This window comes from Macaca thibetana, chromosome 3 (assembly GCF_024542745.1).
Source record: "Macaca thibetana thibetana isolate TM-01 chromosome 3, ASM2454274v1, whole genome shotgun sequence".
Classification (NCBI taxonomy): Eukaryota; Metazoa; Chordata; class Mammalia; order Primates; family Cercopithecidae; genus Macaca; species Macaca thibetana.
In genome coordinates, this window is record NC_065580.1 from 99,639,391 (window position 1) to 99,656,251 (window position 16,861).

The 16,861-nt window shown below is 40.9% G+C and overlaps 1 protein-coding gene across 4 annotated transcripts in view; it reads right to left on the reverse strand.

Moving 5' to 3' along the window:
* Positions 1–16,861, reverse strand: part of CPVL (carboxypeptidase vitellogenic like) — a 205,656-nt gene that overhangs the window by 157,044 nt on the left and 31,751 nt on the right. The window lies entirely within an intron of this gene.

Here is a 16,861-nt window from a genome sequence, read left to right on the forward strand (position 1 = left end):
AGCGAGTCATGTTTGATTCCCACTGTTTAAAAAGGCAACACACATTCACTGATGGTCTGCATTCCAGCTGCACTAGCAGTAAGCGCGCACCAAGTGCCACTGTCCTGCCAAGCACTCTCCTGAATCACTGCGCTGGAGTCTCAGAGCCACCTGATGTGTTCTGTATCATTATACCCATTTTGCAAGTGGGGAACACAAACTAAGTGAGGTTAAGTAACCCATCCAGGGTCACATTGCTTTTAAGTGAGTTGAGTGCGTATTATTAACCATCACCAGGTGCTGGGCATTGAGCCAGACAGTACGGGAGCAAGAACTAAAAAAGGCAAGGCGGTTGCAATGGCAAGTAGATAACACAAAATAAAGGAAGGTCATCATTATCAGCAACAGCAGCATCAACTGCCAGACAAGTGGGAGAGGCCATGGGGAATCTTCTGCACTGTCCCCGGCCAACCTCCATCTCCTCACAGCTAGCTGCAGGAGTGAGCCCAGGGAAACCCGCAGCAGAGCAGCCTAGCCAACCTGACAGTCAGGGGAAAAAATTGTTTTATGCCACTTTCAGTTTCGCGTAGTTTGTTATGCAACTAAGGCTAACTAAAGCACTAGTTTTATGAGCTGGAACAAACTCATGTCACTGAATATCTTTTTTCCTAAGTACCTACTTTATTGGGTTGCTGTGAGGACTAACTGAAAAAACGATGTGTAAATCACCCCGCACAGAGTATGTGCTCAGTGACTGCAGTCATTCTTTGCTATCATACCTTCTATTTGGAAGTACTTCCTACCCACCTACCTCTTTACGGAGAAAAATCGGTTTGTGGCAAAATAATTTTTTAAGGCCAAAATCAGCCCACCTTTAATATTTGCAGGACCCAGGGCAAAAGTACAGACAGAGATTTGTATGCCAGATACCTAAATATTTAAAAGTTATACACGAAGTTAACAAATGATTAAATACAATAAGTTCTACCTTCCTACCTAGACGAATATGCCTTGGGAATTGACATGAAAGGCCAGATTGAAACTATGGATGATCTGCACTTAAATATGATGGTGCAGGGAGAAGTGGTTTCTAGTTCCTGGTCTGCAGCCACCTCCTCTCTTCCCACAGGGCTCTAGTCCATTGGTGGAAGCTCAGTCCAGCTTCCCAGAAGCAGCTGTCCCCAGCCACCTCTTGGGCTCAAGAGTATGAACACCAGAGTCAGCAATGTTCGCCCATGGGAGTACAGACATTAGCAGACAACACCGCTGCTGGTGTGCAGACCCCTGAAGGAGGCTCAGTGCCATTTGGGGAGGGAATTTGGAATTTGCCTTCTAAAGTGTGGGCCCTGGACGAGGGCTCCTTGGGTCTAAGTATAAGGACAACTACTGGCCAAACAATACCTATGCCCACATGGAACCACTTAAGAATTAAACTGAATTTTACAGTAAACACAGGATGAGTCATACTGTAGCGTATTTATTCAAAAACAGGGTGTCCCAAAAGTCTTCCTGCAGTTTTAATAACCTCAAGGCTATAAATGCTGCAACTTATAAGAACACCGTTTGAAAGTTAATTTAACACTATTTATCTCTGTGAAGAGTGTTGAATAACACATTTTAATTTTCATTTTTGTTTCAGTTCCCCTGAGTGAAATATGGCATACATTAACCAGAAAAGAAAATTACAATTACATTTATTAAAATAATTAAAACAGAGTCAAAAGAAGTAAATGTTCAAATGAGTTTTGTAAGTTTGTAACATTTCAACTTAAGAAGTTATTAAAGCTTAAAACTGCACTAACCTTTTTGGGGTACCCTGTATTTGGATTTGTCGTGTGTCAGGTTCTGTGCTAGACACTTGATTAAAAAGAAAAAACAAGGAAAAAGATAGTCTTCTTTAAGGAACTTGAAGTTTAGTTGTGGGGAGGGGATGAAGGGGACACAGAGATTGATCCCATCATACAATGTAAGTGCTGTAACTGGGGCTGATAAAGCGTATGGGGGGAACAGAGGACAGGGACCAAATGACTCTGCTCGAAGAGCCAGGGGAATCTTGTCAGAGGAGGTGACTTGAAGTTGGACATTAAAAAATGAATAGCCACTGAGGGAAAAGGTGGCAGCACAGGCAATGAGCAGGCCACCTGCACTCAGGTTGATGCTGTGCTCTCAGACAGATGGACTGTGCGACACCAGGCGTGTTCAGGGTGGGTCGGGGGTTAACTAATACTGAGGTTAGAAAATTAGACTGGAGCCAGCTTGGAAAGGGCGTGAATGCTGAGCTCTAGAGACTGATGTTGTTCAAAATTAGTAGATTGGGAAATCTGTTTCTCTTTTTTTTTTTGAGATGCAGTCTTACTGTACCGCCCCGGCTGGAGTGCAATGTCGCAATCTCAGCTAACTGCAACCTCCACCTCCCGGGTTAAAGCGATTCCCCTGCCTCAGCCTCCCGAGTAAGCTGGGAGTATAAGCGCCCGCCACTACGGCCAGCTAATTTTTTGTATTTGTAGTAGACACAGGGTTTGACCATATTGGCCAGGCTGGTCTCGAACTCCTGACTGCAAGTTATCCACCTGCCTTGGCCGCTCAAAGTACTGGGATTACAGGTGTAAGCCACCGTGCCCAGCCTGGAAATCCATTTTCTTAAAGAAAGAGAATAAAATAAAACAAAACAGTACAGAACAGAATAGAACAGGAGTATGTGTTTTCCAGGGAGGTTGTGACTGAGTGGCTATAAACAGTAGAAATTTATTATGTCATAGTTCTGGAGGCTACAAGTCTGAAATTAAAGTGCCAGCAGGGCCGGGTTCCCTCTGAAACCTGGAGGGGAAGGATCCTTCCTCGCCTCTTCTAGGTTCTGGTAGCCCCAGGTGTTCCTTGGCTTGTGGCAGCATCAATCCACCGTCTGCTTCAGCCTTCCGCGGCTTTCTCTCTGTGTCTTTTCACAGTGTCTTTCCTCCATATGTCTGTCTCTGTGTCCTAATTTCACCTACTTACGAGGACACCAATGACATTGGATTAGGGCCCGCTCTAATGACCTCATTTTAGCCTGATTACTTCTACGAAGACTCATTTTCAAAATAAGGCCACTTCACTGCTGCAAGAGATATTTTTAACCCTTTTCTTGTACTGAGAATAATCAAAGGTGGGCCAACAAATCGGTTTGCAAAGAGATTCGTTAAGCCTTCTTCTCTGATTGGCTTTCTTGAAAACAAAGATTTAAAACTGTCATGTCAATCACAAGCCCTTGTGTTCTCTACACTTGCATATTCTAGCGAGGTTTGGGATTGTTAAGCCCTAGTGGTTCAGAGCATGGGTCAGACCCAGTTCAAATCTAGAACCTTGCACCAATGACCATAAGCAAGTTACTTAATCTCAGTTTTCTCATCTGTACATGATAAAAACACTATTAGCTATCTGCAGTGTTATTAAGAGGAAGAAATGAGATAGGAGTACATATAAAGTGCTTGTCATATATAAAGGCTCAATAAATGACAGCTATAACAATAATAATGGTGATCATGACAATCAAGATTCTAGGCTGTGACTGCAGTTCTTTCCAACTGTCTATCCAAGATAACTAAATTGTATCTGGACACCACACAAAAGGATGCCTCTCACTGACCTATAGCCGGAGCTTTGCTGTGCTCCTTAAATTCCAGTTAAGAAGACACAGAGAACAGATCATTTACACATCTTGATCAGGTAAATACAATTCCAATTGTCTAAGTGTGTAGGTTTGATTTTACATTTGCAGCTGCTGCCACCAAGACAAATGTGGAGCTGGAATGGAAACAAGGAGAATTGATTAATCTTGTAGGCAATCATGCCCCTCTCGGAAGTGTCTAGGTCTCTCCCTGCACTTGTCAAGGCTTCTATAGCCATTGTTCCTTTACAGTGTTATTACTGATCTTCAGTGGGCCGCCTCGCAGCGTGGAAACACAGCTCAGAGGCACAGCGAAAAGAGAAATATCACAGCCCCCATGCGCCACAATTAATTGTTCAATAAACACTTTTCTTAAGGAAAGAAGCCAGATGTGTCACACCCACACACTTGCAAAACAACACTGTGCTATTAAAAAAGGGAGGGGTGTGTGGTGGATCCAGCTGAAGAAAGTCTACAGCTGTTCTGCACCTTAGCTATAAGCACTGAAGGCTTCATTAAGTGAGAAGTAGGCCCAGGTGGCGGTAACCAAACTATAAGACACAGGCACATGCCCTGATCAACTTATTGAAGTGCTTCAGTCTTCTTGTACTTGATAAGGAAGGGGCACCTCCTAAGACTAGCCACAGGCTACAGACTCCAGGGAAGTTGTGGATAATTACATGGTAATTATTTCTAATAAGTGCTTCCACTCTCAGCATGATTATCCTTCCCTGGGTTGCTTGCCTCCTTATGCCTGGTTTATGTAGGGAAACAATGTCCAAATTAATCTATGTCTTTTGTAAGTGAGCCTATACCCCTTTGACGATCCAGATGGTTTAGCGCCCTTTAGCAGCAGGTGTTAAGGCTTTCTTACAAAAGGCATATTTTCAGTTTCCCTTCGGCTATGGAAAAAGCCAGGCAAATAAGACTTCGGTGGTTTAAGGATAAATTATGGGATTAATATAGACATGGCCACTAAGGACAGCTGAGCAAGCCCTGTGTAAAACCAAGAGAAATAATCACAGCGAACCTTTGGAAGGATTTTGTGGTTTGCCCAACAGTTTTCATATATATAATCTCTTAATTTTCACATCAGCCCTGCGAGGTATATTTTGATATTATGATGCACCTGCCAATGTGCTCGGGATAGTATCTGATTAAGGGCATGGCCCTAGGAGTAGACGGAGGGGATCTGAATCCCAGCTCAACCACTCATTAGCTGTGTGACCTTTGCTGTGTTAATTAACCTCTCCAAGTCTTAGCCTTCTCATGTATGGGAAGAAAACATCACCAACCCTACAAGGCTGATCTGAGGATTTGATGAAATTGTATGTGTAGCCATCAACACAATGTCTAGCCCATAGCAAGCAGATCATTCGTTGGCTGAAGGAAAGACATTTGCAAATGACAAACAGAGTGTAACGAAACGTCCTTGGGTGAAACAGTATTTGGAGTCTCTTCTTTTTCTCTTGTTTAGGTTTTATTTTATTTTCTTCTAATGGAAATAGTGGTTAGTGCAGGTGCTGTCCTCACTCATATTGTGCCTATGAAGACTTGCATGATCCAAAGTGGGTTATCTAGAAAAGTGATTCTATAGCCTCTGAAGGGTTTTCCAGAACGTCAAGAACTAGATTACATCACCAAATAAAGGAATACAAGTAAAATGGGCAAAAGGTATTTTTTTGGTAGGAATGCTCAAGCAATTGCATAAAACCTTATGTTGCTTTTAATGCATGGCAGCTCAGGCTAGACTGCTCAGAACTTCTTGCTGGGTTAGCTGCTATGGGTTTAAAGGATTCCCCCTTGATTCTGAGACAGCTACACCTAGAAGCACCAAGCAGTGAGAAAGAGAAAAGGCGCTAGAAGGCCAGTCCCCAGGTCTCTTTGTTCTCTATTCTCAGTTCCTGGCTAAATCTTTCTTGCTTTCCTCATCTGAAAATGGAAGTCATAACAACTCACCCACTCTATCCACCCTTACTGAGCCAAGGAGTCTGAATGCACTAGCTAAATGATACAGTGCCTGTCTTATGCCATATGTAACACCATGATCACTAATGTGATATAAATTGCCTGGGCTTAGTTTGTTCCCATCCACCCCACCCAGAGATCTATCAGCAAAAAGAAAAAAGGAATTATCCCTTCTCCTTCTCAGAAGAAAAGTGACCTGACACTGAGTTGTTAAATTCTGGGCTCCTTTGCTCTGAGACAGTTGGAAGAGTTAACGCCATTTTTTCTCTTTCGGTGCACCCCATTGTTAGTTTCTCTCAGTAAATTTTGACAAGAAACAGGCAAACAAAACAAAATACACTTGATCCTTGTTATTCATGGATTCTATTATTTGCAAATTCTCCTCCATGGTCCAGATAACAAGGACCTCAGAATTCCTTGTCCAAATGTCCACAAGCTGGCTTCCAGAGCCTCCTTGGAGTCATCCTCCATCTGAGGGGTGGCCAAAGGCCATGCTTACAGAGCTGGGGTGTGCAGGGAAGGATGTCCAGGAGAAGGACAGGCGTAGAGGTAGTGCTCTACATCACCATGTTCCAGCACAGAACTTCAGGAAGTCTCAGAATTATAAACTCAAATTGATTTTCTAGCTTGCTATCAAGGTATACTTTTCAAGGTAAGAGGGTATATTTCATTTAACAGTTTGTTCCCTGGTTTATAAGTGTTACATAACTAGACACATGGTACGTGGGCCTCCATGTGTACTCTTGCCCCAACCCTCCAAAGAAAGAGGCAGGCTTGGAAAGAAATAAACATCTGTTGATTTAAACTACAGTTGACCCTTGAACGCATGTGTTTCAACTACACAAGTCCACTTATACAAGGATTTTTTTCCAGAAAAGTGCCACTGAGTGTGTCCACCTTCTCTCCCACCTCCTCTACCTCTTCTGGTTTTGCCACCCCTGAGACATCAGGACCAACCCCTCTTCTTCCTTCTTCTCCTCCTCAGCCTATTCAATGTGAAGACAATGAGGATCAAGACCTTTATGGTGATCCACTTCCACTTAATGAATAGTAAATACATTTTCTCTCCCTTATAATTTTCTTTTCTTTTAAACAGAGTCTCACTCACTTTGTCACCCAGGCTGGAATACAGTGGTATAATCTTGGCTCACTGCAACCTCCGCCTCCCAGGTTCAAGCGATTCTCGTGCCTCAGCCTCCCAAGTGGCTGGGATTACAGGCATGTGCCACCACACCCGGCTAATTTTTGTATTTTTAGTAGAGATGGGGTTTCACCATGTTGGCCAGGCTCATCTCGAACTCCTGGCCTCAAGTGATCTACCTGCCTCGGCCTCTCAAAGGGCTGGGATTACAGGCATGAGCCACTGCACCTGGCCGCCCTTATGATTTTCTTAATAACATTTTCTTTTCTCTAGCTTACTTTCTTGTAAGAATATAGTACATAATATGTCTAACATACAAAATATATTAATTGTTACGTTATCGTAAGGTTTTCTGATCAACAGTAGGCTATTAGTAGTTAAGTTTTGGAGAAGTCAAAAGTTATATGTGGATTTTTGACTACATAGGAGGCTGACAGCCCTAACCTCTGCATTTCTCAAGAGTCAACTGAACTAATATCTAGGACCTGTTTGTCACCACATCACAGCCTTATTTATTCTGACAGTTGCCCCTGGGGAGGAGGATGGTGGGGTTCTCATTGCAGAATCTGTGGAACAGGATGCCAGCAGACAGAGGAGGGGCCCCAGCCAGCAGCTCTGAGTAAGTGAAGGAACAATAAGGGCAACAGCGGTGTAAATGCTGGAGATCAGGCCCCTCTCCATTTGTATGCAGTGAATCAGCCTCTAGCATGTCTGTATGATCTAAATGGGAGGGGCTTCCCCATCCCTTCTCTTTGCCTCCCTACACCTATAGATTTTGAATGTTCCTGCCAAACTCAGCAAGTATGAGCTCAAACTGGATTCTTTTTCAAAAACATAAAAATAAATGACATTTCTTATACTCTAGATGTCATGAAACAGTTCACACCTGATCGATATTTAAAGAAGTATTGTTATTAGACTGGCACGGTGTCTCATGCTTGTAATCCCAGCACTTTGGGAGGCCAAGGCAGGCGGATCACTTGAGGTCAGGAGTTTGAGACCAGCCTGGCCAACATGGTGAAACTTTATCTCTACTAAAAATTTAAAAAATTAGCCAGGTGTGGTGGCCCACACCTGTGGTCCCAGCTACTTGGGAGGCTGAGGCAGGAGAAGCTCTAGAACCCAGGAGGCAGAGGTTGCAGTGAACCAAGATTGCGCCACTGCACTCCAGCCTGGGCAACAGAGTGAGACTCCATGTATTAGTCCGTTTTCATGCTGCTGATAAAGACATAATCGAGACTGGGCAATTTACAAAAGAAAGATGTTTAATTGTACTTACAGTTCCATGTGGCAGGGGAAGGCTCACAATCATGGTGGAAGGCAAGGAGGAGCAAGTCACATCTTACATGGATGGCGGCAGGCAAAGAGAGGGGTGGTTGTGCAGGGAAACTCCCCTTTTTAAAACCATCAGATCTCGTGAGACTTATTCATGTCACAAGAACAGCACAGGAAAGACCTGCCCCCATGATTCGATTACCTCCCACCAGGTCCCTCCCACAACATGTGGGAATTCAAGATGAGATTTGGGTGGGGACACAGCCAAACCATATCACTCCATCTCAAAAAAATAAATAAATAAAAATGAAATAAGTATTATTATTATGTAAACTTGGGTTGCACCATTTCAGGGAAAACACATACATTTTAACAACCTAAGTTAAAAAGCCATTATCAAAAATAAATAAATAAATAGAACTCTTTCCAATGCTAAGAAGAAAGGCAAGGCTGAGAGAAGAGAAAGGAATTAAAAGGTATTAAATCCTTACTACCAGCCAAAGCCATGCTAAGTGTATCACGCCTGATGTCATTCAGACCTCACTGTAACCCTAGAAGGTAGACATTATATTCTCCATTTTCTAATGGATGTAACAGAAGAATAGAGATGTTCAATCATTTGTCCAAGATCAAAGAGCTACTGAGTGTCAGAACTGGAATTCAAACATAGGTCTTTCTGACACCAAAACTGCCATTCTTCTCACGTCTTTGTCTAGCCACCTGCACTACAATCTGAAGCTTGGAATACAAGCTTTGGATTCTTCCAATCATCGCCCTGCTTCCCTGTTTTTAAATCCTGTCCTTTAGCAAGGTCAACTGTGGACAGTCCTCCCTCATCGGGAGCCAGGAGGGTAAGCTGGCTGGAGGAGTCCTGTTGACAAATCTCATCCTTGTGATGGATTTTTTTTTCTAGGCCTCAAGACATCTGAAAAGGCGAGGACATTTCTAAATGCCCTCTGTCCTTCAGACCACATTGGAGTGTCATGTCAGGGTCTGTGAGCTGGGAAATAGGCCCTGAGCCAATAGATCTAGAGACAGCCACGTGCTCTTGCACAGCCTAGCCAGCTGTGCCCCTTGGGCTGTTAGTGAGAAAACTTACTTTTACATTTAATATTGGTTTTCTCCCCTTAAATCAAAAGAGTGCTGAGGGATAAACAAGCGAAGCATGGTGAGAGAGGGAGGAGTTAATGTGTGCAAGGTGAACCCTTAGACAGAGGCAACTGGAAAACCATGTATTTACTTTTGAGTTTTTTGACAATGAGATCTATCTTCCCTTCCCCCACTGGACTGGTCTGGTTTTTGCCTGTGTTTAGAAGTTCTTCTGTGGCCTGTCACCTTCCTTGCAAATCTGTTGCAAAGTAATTACATCTCAGTATTGGGATCTGTGTTTCAAAAATGTCAAAACAAATTTCAATGATTAAATGCCACAGATTAAGCTTGTTACTTCTCTAAAATTGATAGGAAGGACACATTTTAATTCGAAATTATAAATCTGAGGCACTGTACCATCAAGCTACCTCCAAAACCCAAAAACTCCATAAAGCTCTAGCTCTGAGGAAACAAAAAGTTAAATTCAATCTAAAGATGGCGATCTTGTGAAGTAACCAGCCATATGTCATCTCATTTTATTGAGGCTGAAATTTTGCCCTGAGGCATCTGAAGGAACTCAGCTAAGGCATCCCCGATAAAGGTCATCTGTGAGGGAAACTTTGTGGGGTTTTTTTCCTCTTTAGATATCTATAAACACTAATTAAATATGCATTATTGGTGTAATTTTGACCAAGGAGCTTTATGTTAGTATGAAAGCGACTATGTATTACTCTCCAGCACAGCTTACACAAGCATTATTCTAAATTATCAGATTTTTAGCTTCTGCATAGCTAAAGACAAAGTCCAAGAAGTCATAATTCTTTATCAAAACTGACAGTTGGTTTATGCACCTGCCGATTTATCTAGCGAACTCTGCCTTGCATTCTCAACATGAAAATCCTGTGCCTGCCAGTAGGTGATACGTCTAATTTTAACACAAGAAAAGACATCTAGCAAACATCAAAACAAAAGCTACCCTTCGAGCTCAATTTTCTTTTTCACACATTGGTCCACCCTACCCCCACTTGATGTCAGCAGGAAGTAATCTCATCTGTGGAAAGGAAGCCAGCCTCCTAACTGCAGCGACAAATTGTAGGGAAATGAAAAGGCTTGATGATTGCTGAATTTTATCCCTCTTTATTTCCAAAAGAATAATGAAGAGCTGTCTTTTCTCCCACTTAACATCCTAATCACCCACATCAGCAGTTTACACTGCAGCTACCCACACCTCTGAGTGGGGAGGGAAAAAAGAATGAGATGTGACCCCTCCCCCACCCTGCTACACCCATTGGAACCTGTCAGTACTGCATCTTTAATCAACCTCAAAATTGCAATCCTCCTCCACTCAATGCCCAGCCCCTGCTGGTTTAGGGCACTACATAGCTTGTGGTAAACTGCTATCCATTATTCGTGTATATTTAGAACTTCTCTAGAGAAATGGCATTATCTCAGTCACTAAGCTGAAAACTGTTTGAAGTTAGCTTTGCACAGTGGCTTATTCACAGTCTCTTTCATGGGCCCTTCATTCACCTTGCTTTAAAATGTTCAGACTGATGCACAACTACAGAAATCCAAAGCATGAAAAGATCACCCTATGGAAAATTGACTGATTTGCATTTTGCTAATGTTGGGATAGGTCAAATGTTATTTCTCTCCTCTCCATAATGTTTCATTGGAGATAAATCCTACTCCCCTTCACTCAATGACCTGAACAAGATCTGGTGATAGAAAACATATTTTCAATAATACTAAACTCATTTTTCTGCCAGAACAAATTAGTCAGTAGCTATCTCATATGGCACAGAGGTTTTCAAGAGGCACTTAGGAGGATGCTAAAAAAAATTCCTTCTATGTAGATTATTAGAAATGTCATGTGCTAATGTAAAAATGCTCTGGCAAGCCTTTCGTTTTACTCTTCCTTATGAAAATACTGTTTCTCGTTTGTGATTCCACTCCTAAAGAGATGTTTTTTGAAAATGCTTCCAAAGAGATACAGAAGGAAGTGCTATCATTTAGCCCAGAAAAGGCAAGATGGCAGGGAGGTAATCAAATAAAGGAAGAAAAGACACAATAAGCTCATCACTCCTCCAAATTCCCATCTCCACTGAAAACTGGTTAAGAAGAGGGGAGCGGGCTGTATTGGTAGAAAGGTTTCTTTAGGGTTGAATATATTAAGAAGAGCATGAATTCCTGAATGAATGAATGTCTACAACCAAGGACTGTCTTCCTTCAGTGTTCCTTGCCGTTTGAAGGAAAAGCAGTTTATAGCACACACATATTTTCTTAGGACCTCAGTTTCCACCATCCTGTAATAGAGCAAACAATTGCTACTTTTTATTGCTGTAGAGCAGATTAAATAAGATGATGTGACTAAAACATGTAACATGATGTCTGATCCATAACCAAAGAAGACTAGAATGTGTAATGAAAGCTATGATGTGTGTGGGTAAGAGTGGGGATAGCTGAATCCTGAAAATTCAGGCAGAATGGCTCACTTTATTTTATTGTGTAGCCTAGTCTTTATGTGATAATATTGCTATTTAAGTTTACCAGAGAGGAAAATATTTCCTTCAACATCCTCTACGAGATCTGTTTTCACATGTGTAGAGCTGACTGTAGGCCTGAATAGGTGAATTATGCATTTCACCCAACTTTGTTTTATAATTTGAGTCATTAGACATGGCCGTAGAGTTAACAGTTTAATATAAAAGTGTTCCTGGAGACTTTGCTTGTTCTTTTTGGACTCTAATCAAACGTGAAAGAGATTAGTAGTAGCAGTATTTGTGATTTCACCCTATTTTAAGTATTTACAGATGCTTAACTCTTAGAGAGATACTTCTGACATTCCAACACATTTCAACTCTGTATAAACATTCCTTTGGGGGCTTTTATTTTGTTCTGATAGTAAAAATTACTAGAGGAATGTAACTGAAAACTGATTTCCAAATAAGATACCCTGCGGCAATCGAAATATCCTATGTAGTTATTATCCACTGTAAAGTACACTTTCCCTCAGGGAATCTGCTATCAGAGAAAATTAAAACCTAGACACCCATTTTAAAGCCCATTAAGCCATTAGGTGGCTCTTCAGTGTTTTCCTGATGGGCTACACAGCACAAGGAGCCCTCCCAGAGCCAGTGAGAAAGCATTCTGCAGACTCCTGTAAGCAGATTTCTTTATCTGAGAGTCACAGAAGTTTAGACCTGAGATGCACCTTGAAAATTATTCAACTTCTTCCATTTGCAGAAGAGGAAACTGAGCACAGAAGAGGTCACATGGTTTTCCAATATCCACAGCTGGTTAGAGGCAGAATAAGGGTTGAAACCTAAATTCCTACAGCATTCTGGCATCACAGAGCCTTCATGGTCTTAAAGGTCGGATGAATTATTCTATACCAGAATAATTTTTTGGATGGTGGTATTGGAAAACTATCTGCCTTGGAAGTTGCTTCAGATGGAATAAAAACCTATTATTTTTAAAAAGTAAAGCATTTAAAATGTGTATTATTATGTAACATGTATGTGTTACCATTGTAGTTCACTATGTAGAGTGATGAAATGGGGAGGCTAATAGGAGAAACCCTCTTCCCACACAAGTCTTATGCCTCTCTCCTTCCCCGCTTCACACAGAGGACATTTTGCTCAAATGTCACCTTCTCAGTGAGATCTACCCTGACCCCCTATTTAACATACCTCGAGCACACATCCTGGGATTACTGATCCCTTTTACTCTGTCCTATCTCTTCTTCAAAGCACCTATCACCTGCTGACTTACTATGTAGTTCACTCATTCTTATGCTAGAAAATAAGCCATGAAAACAGGAAATTATGAAATTATTGTGATTTGCGTTAACTAGTGTAATGCAAGTGCCTAGAACAGTGCCTGACGTAAAATAATTCTTAAGTATTTGTAGAAGGAATTAATTAATTGTCCCCAAATGGCATCCTTTGTGTGCCCATAGGTGCACATCATTTTCTGGTTGGTGGTCATCTTCTGACTAGATGTGCCCTGTCCATCAGCACACAGTGTTGTGGAGAGCCAAGCTTCATTATTACCTTGCCTCACTAAAAGTTAAACATTGCGGCCTGGCTCTCTGATAAAGAAAGCTCACTTTCCTAAGATCAACATGGATTCCTGGCCCTCATAATATTTCTACATGTTTAAATCTTACTCAGTTTGCTACTTTCTATATTCACTTGATCTAAAATATGTACCGGCCACCCACAGTGTGTGAAGTTGGTGCCAGACATTCATGTTGACAGACATGAGCAGTACAGTCTGGAACCTATCAGACTAATGTCTCATAAAACTTCTCTGATTCCCTGATGTTCTCCTATCAATTTCCCTGTTCCTCTATGTGGCACACAACGTTACTGGTTTATCTATGTCACTCCCCCTCCTGTTTTGTATCTCCATTTAGTTTGGACAATAATGTACCCAGGAGTTCAGTGATGTCTGACCCTAGTCAGTCAGGGCAACCCCTTTTCCCTTTGCCACTGATTGGTCTACAAGTGGGTGTGTAATCCAGTCCTGGTCAGTGAAATATAATGAGAAGTCTAATGGAGGGCTTGGGAAAGGTTTTTCTCCCTGTCAGAAGGTAGGGGAAGTACCACAATCTTCAGCCCTAACCCCAGCACCTTGATTCCTAATTTGGATGGCGTGTTGCGAAAATGTGATGATGCCTGGTGCTGTGGTTGCCATCTTGCGACCATGAGGAAAAACCACATATGCACTGAGGCGGACAAGAAGTGCTAAAGGAGCCTGGGCTCTTAATGACGTTGATCTAACAAACCCACCCTGAGACCAGTCTACCTTTTGATTTATTTATCATATTCAAATGATAATATCTATTAATCATTGACATTAGGTTGATAGTCTTTTCCATTTCTTGATTAATGTGAAAAGCTATAGATTAGTTTTGTTTATAAATATCTGTCAGCCCTGAGATAATAATATTAAGAACAAGCGTCATTTCCTTGAGTCTTTCCTCTATGATTTTTTCCTGCTTTTTTAAACTTTAATTTCTCACCCTTCTTTTCAACTCTATAAACTTATTTTCTGTATAATACCTAGAAGCTACTTGACTTCTTACCAAATATTATATTAAACCCCTTCTTTCTACTTTATCTATGGTGAGCAAGATAGAGGAAGGTGCTCAAGGTTAGGGGAAAAACTGAAATGTTTTCAACATTAGCCTTGACTGGGCTCATGTCTTAGCACATGAGGGTTTGTGCAGGAAAACTGAAGCAAAGGAAGGAGAGCATGGTTACTCTCTTTCCAGTCCACTTTGAACCCCATTACCAAGTGAATCTTCCTAAAACACTCCCTATAGCACATCTTTCTCTTGGTCAGAAAAACCTTAGATCAGAAACCTAAGGATTTCACTGAGCCTGCCAGATGAGATTTCAACAGTTTTCTTAGCATTCATCAACTTTCACAATCTACACCCAACTTCCCTTTCCAACTGGACCCCCTCTACTTATCTCGAACCCCACATTTTTGCCAGTTGGGTCTGTCTATTCACCTTTAACTTTTCATACCCATTCATGCTCCTGGTCCTGGTTATAGTGGTCCTGGACCTGGAATGATCCCTAACCGAATTCCATTTATTCTCTAAGCCTCTGCTATTCAGTAGGTAACCACAATGGGTAGACTGGCCTTTTCACTGAGTTTTTAATTTAAATCCATTTGAATTTAAAAACAGATATTTGAAAATTAAGAACTTTTGCTTTGTGAAATACCCTGTTAAGAAGATGAAAAAGACGAGCCACCAACTGGAAGAAAATATTTGCAAATCATATGTAAAAGATTCATCTATAGAATATACAAAGAGTTCTCTAAAGTCGACAGTGAGGAAACAATCTGATTTTAAAATGGGCCAAAGAGTTGAACAGACATTTCACTAAAGAAGATAGACAGTTGGCAAATAAGCACATGAAAGATACTCAGCATCACTAGCCATCAGGGAAATGTAAGTTAAAATCACCAAGACAGATCACTTATAGCCCTATTAAAATAGCTAAAATAAAAATACTAATAATACCAGACACTGGCATGGATGCAGGGAAGCTGGATCTCTCAGACATCGCTGGTGGCAATGTTAAACAGCATAGCCACTCTGCGTATCTGGCAGTTTCTTAAAAAGTTAAACACACATTTACTATACAACTGAACAACAGTACCTCTGGGCATTTATCCTAGGCAGGTAAAAACTTATGTTCACACAAAAACTGTTCACAAATGTATGTGTAATAGCCAAAAACTGGAAATGACCCAAATGCTCTTCAAAAGGTGAATGGTTGAACACACAACCATATAGTAGAATACTATCCAGCAATAAAAAGAAACAAACTACTGATACATGAAACAGCTAGGGTGGATCTTAAGAACATTATGATGGCCGGGAGCGGTTGCTCATGCCTGTAATCCCAGCACTTTGGGAGGCCAAGGCGGGCAGATCACCTGAGGTCGGGAGTTCGAGACCAGTCTGACCAACATGGAGAAACCCCGTCTCTACTAAAAATACAAAATTAGCTGGGCGTGGTGGCGCATGCCTGTAATCCCAGCTACTTGGGAGGCTGAGGCAGGAGAATCGCTTGAACCCGGAAGGCGGAGGTTGCAGTGAGCCGAGATTGTACCATCGCACTCCAGTCTGGGCAACAAGAGTGAAACTCCATATTAAAAAAAAAAAAAGAACATTATGACAAGTGACAAAAGCCAGTCTCAAAGGATTACACATTGTATGATCTCATTTACATAACATTCTTAAAATGGCAAAGTTACAGAGAAAACAGATAAATTAAATGGCTGCCAAAGGTTAGGGAAGGGGAGGGAGAGCCTAACTATAACAGAGCAGCACTAGGAGATCATTTGTGTGATGGAACAGTCCTTCTGTGTTGGTTGTGATTGTGCTTAAACAATTCTGTAATGCAATAAAACGTTATAGAAATATACACAGAGACAGATAAAACATTCGAATGCATATGAATAACAGTGAAATATGCATGAGGTGTAGTTAACTGTACCAATAGATAATGAACTATTTAGATAATGAACTATAGTTATGCAAAATGTTACCATGGGGTGATGGGTTCATGGGATCTGTTTATACTACTTTTACTCCTTATGAGTCTGTAATTATTTCAAAATTAAAAATTAAAAAAAGACACTCGATTCTATTATGGGAAAATGTTTAAGCATGTTTGATATATGAATCTATTTCTGCATTGTAAATTTTATTAAATCTAAGATGTGCTATAAGTGTAAAGTATATACTGGATTTTGAAGACTTAGTATGAAAAACATTGTAAAATACTTTGCTTATAATTTTTATATTGATTAAAATGCTCTAAAATATATTGAATTAAGTAAAATATATTATTAAAATTATTTTCACCCTTAAAAATGTTTTAAAATGTGTATTTTAGATAATTTAAAATTACATATGTGATTCATATTATATTTCTATTTCCTGCTCTAAGCAAAGAATATGGTACCCTGAAAATTGACACATATGTTAATGGGCATATGCATATGAGCAATTATTACCTAAGAGACAATATCCCTGTTTTTTTTACAATCATATTAAGGTATAACTGGCATACAATAAGCTACATATAAAGTGTACAATTTGATCAGTTTCAGCTATGTATGAACCCATGAAACCTATCATCACAAGATAACAAACATTCTCATTGCCCCCAAAAATTTCCTCACTCCTGCCATCTCTGTCACCAGGCAATTGGTGATCAGCTTTCCATCACTAT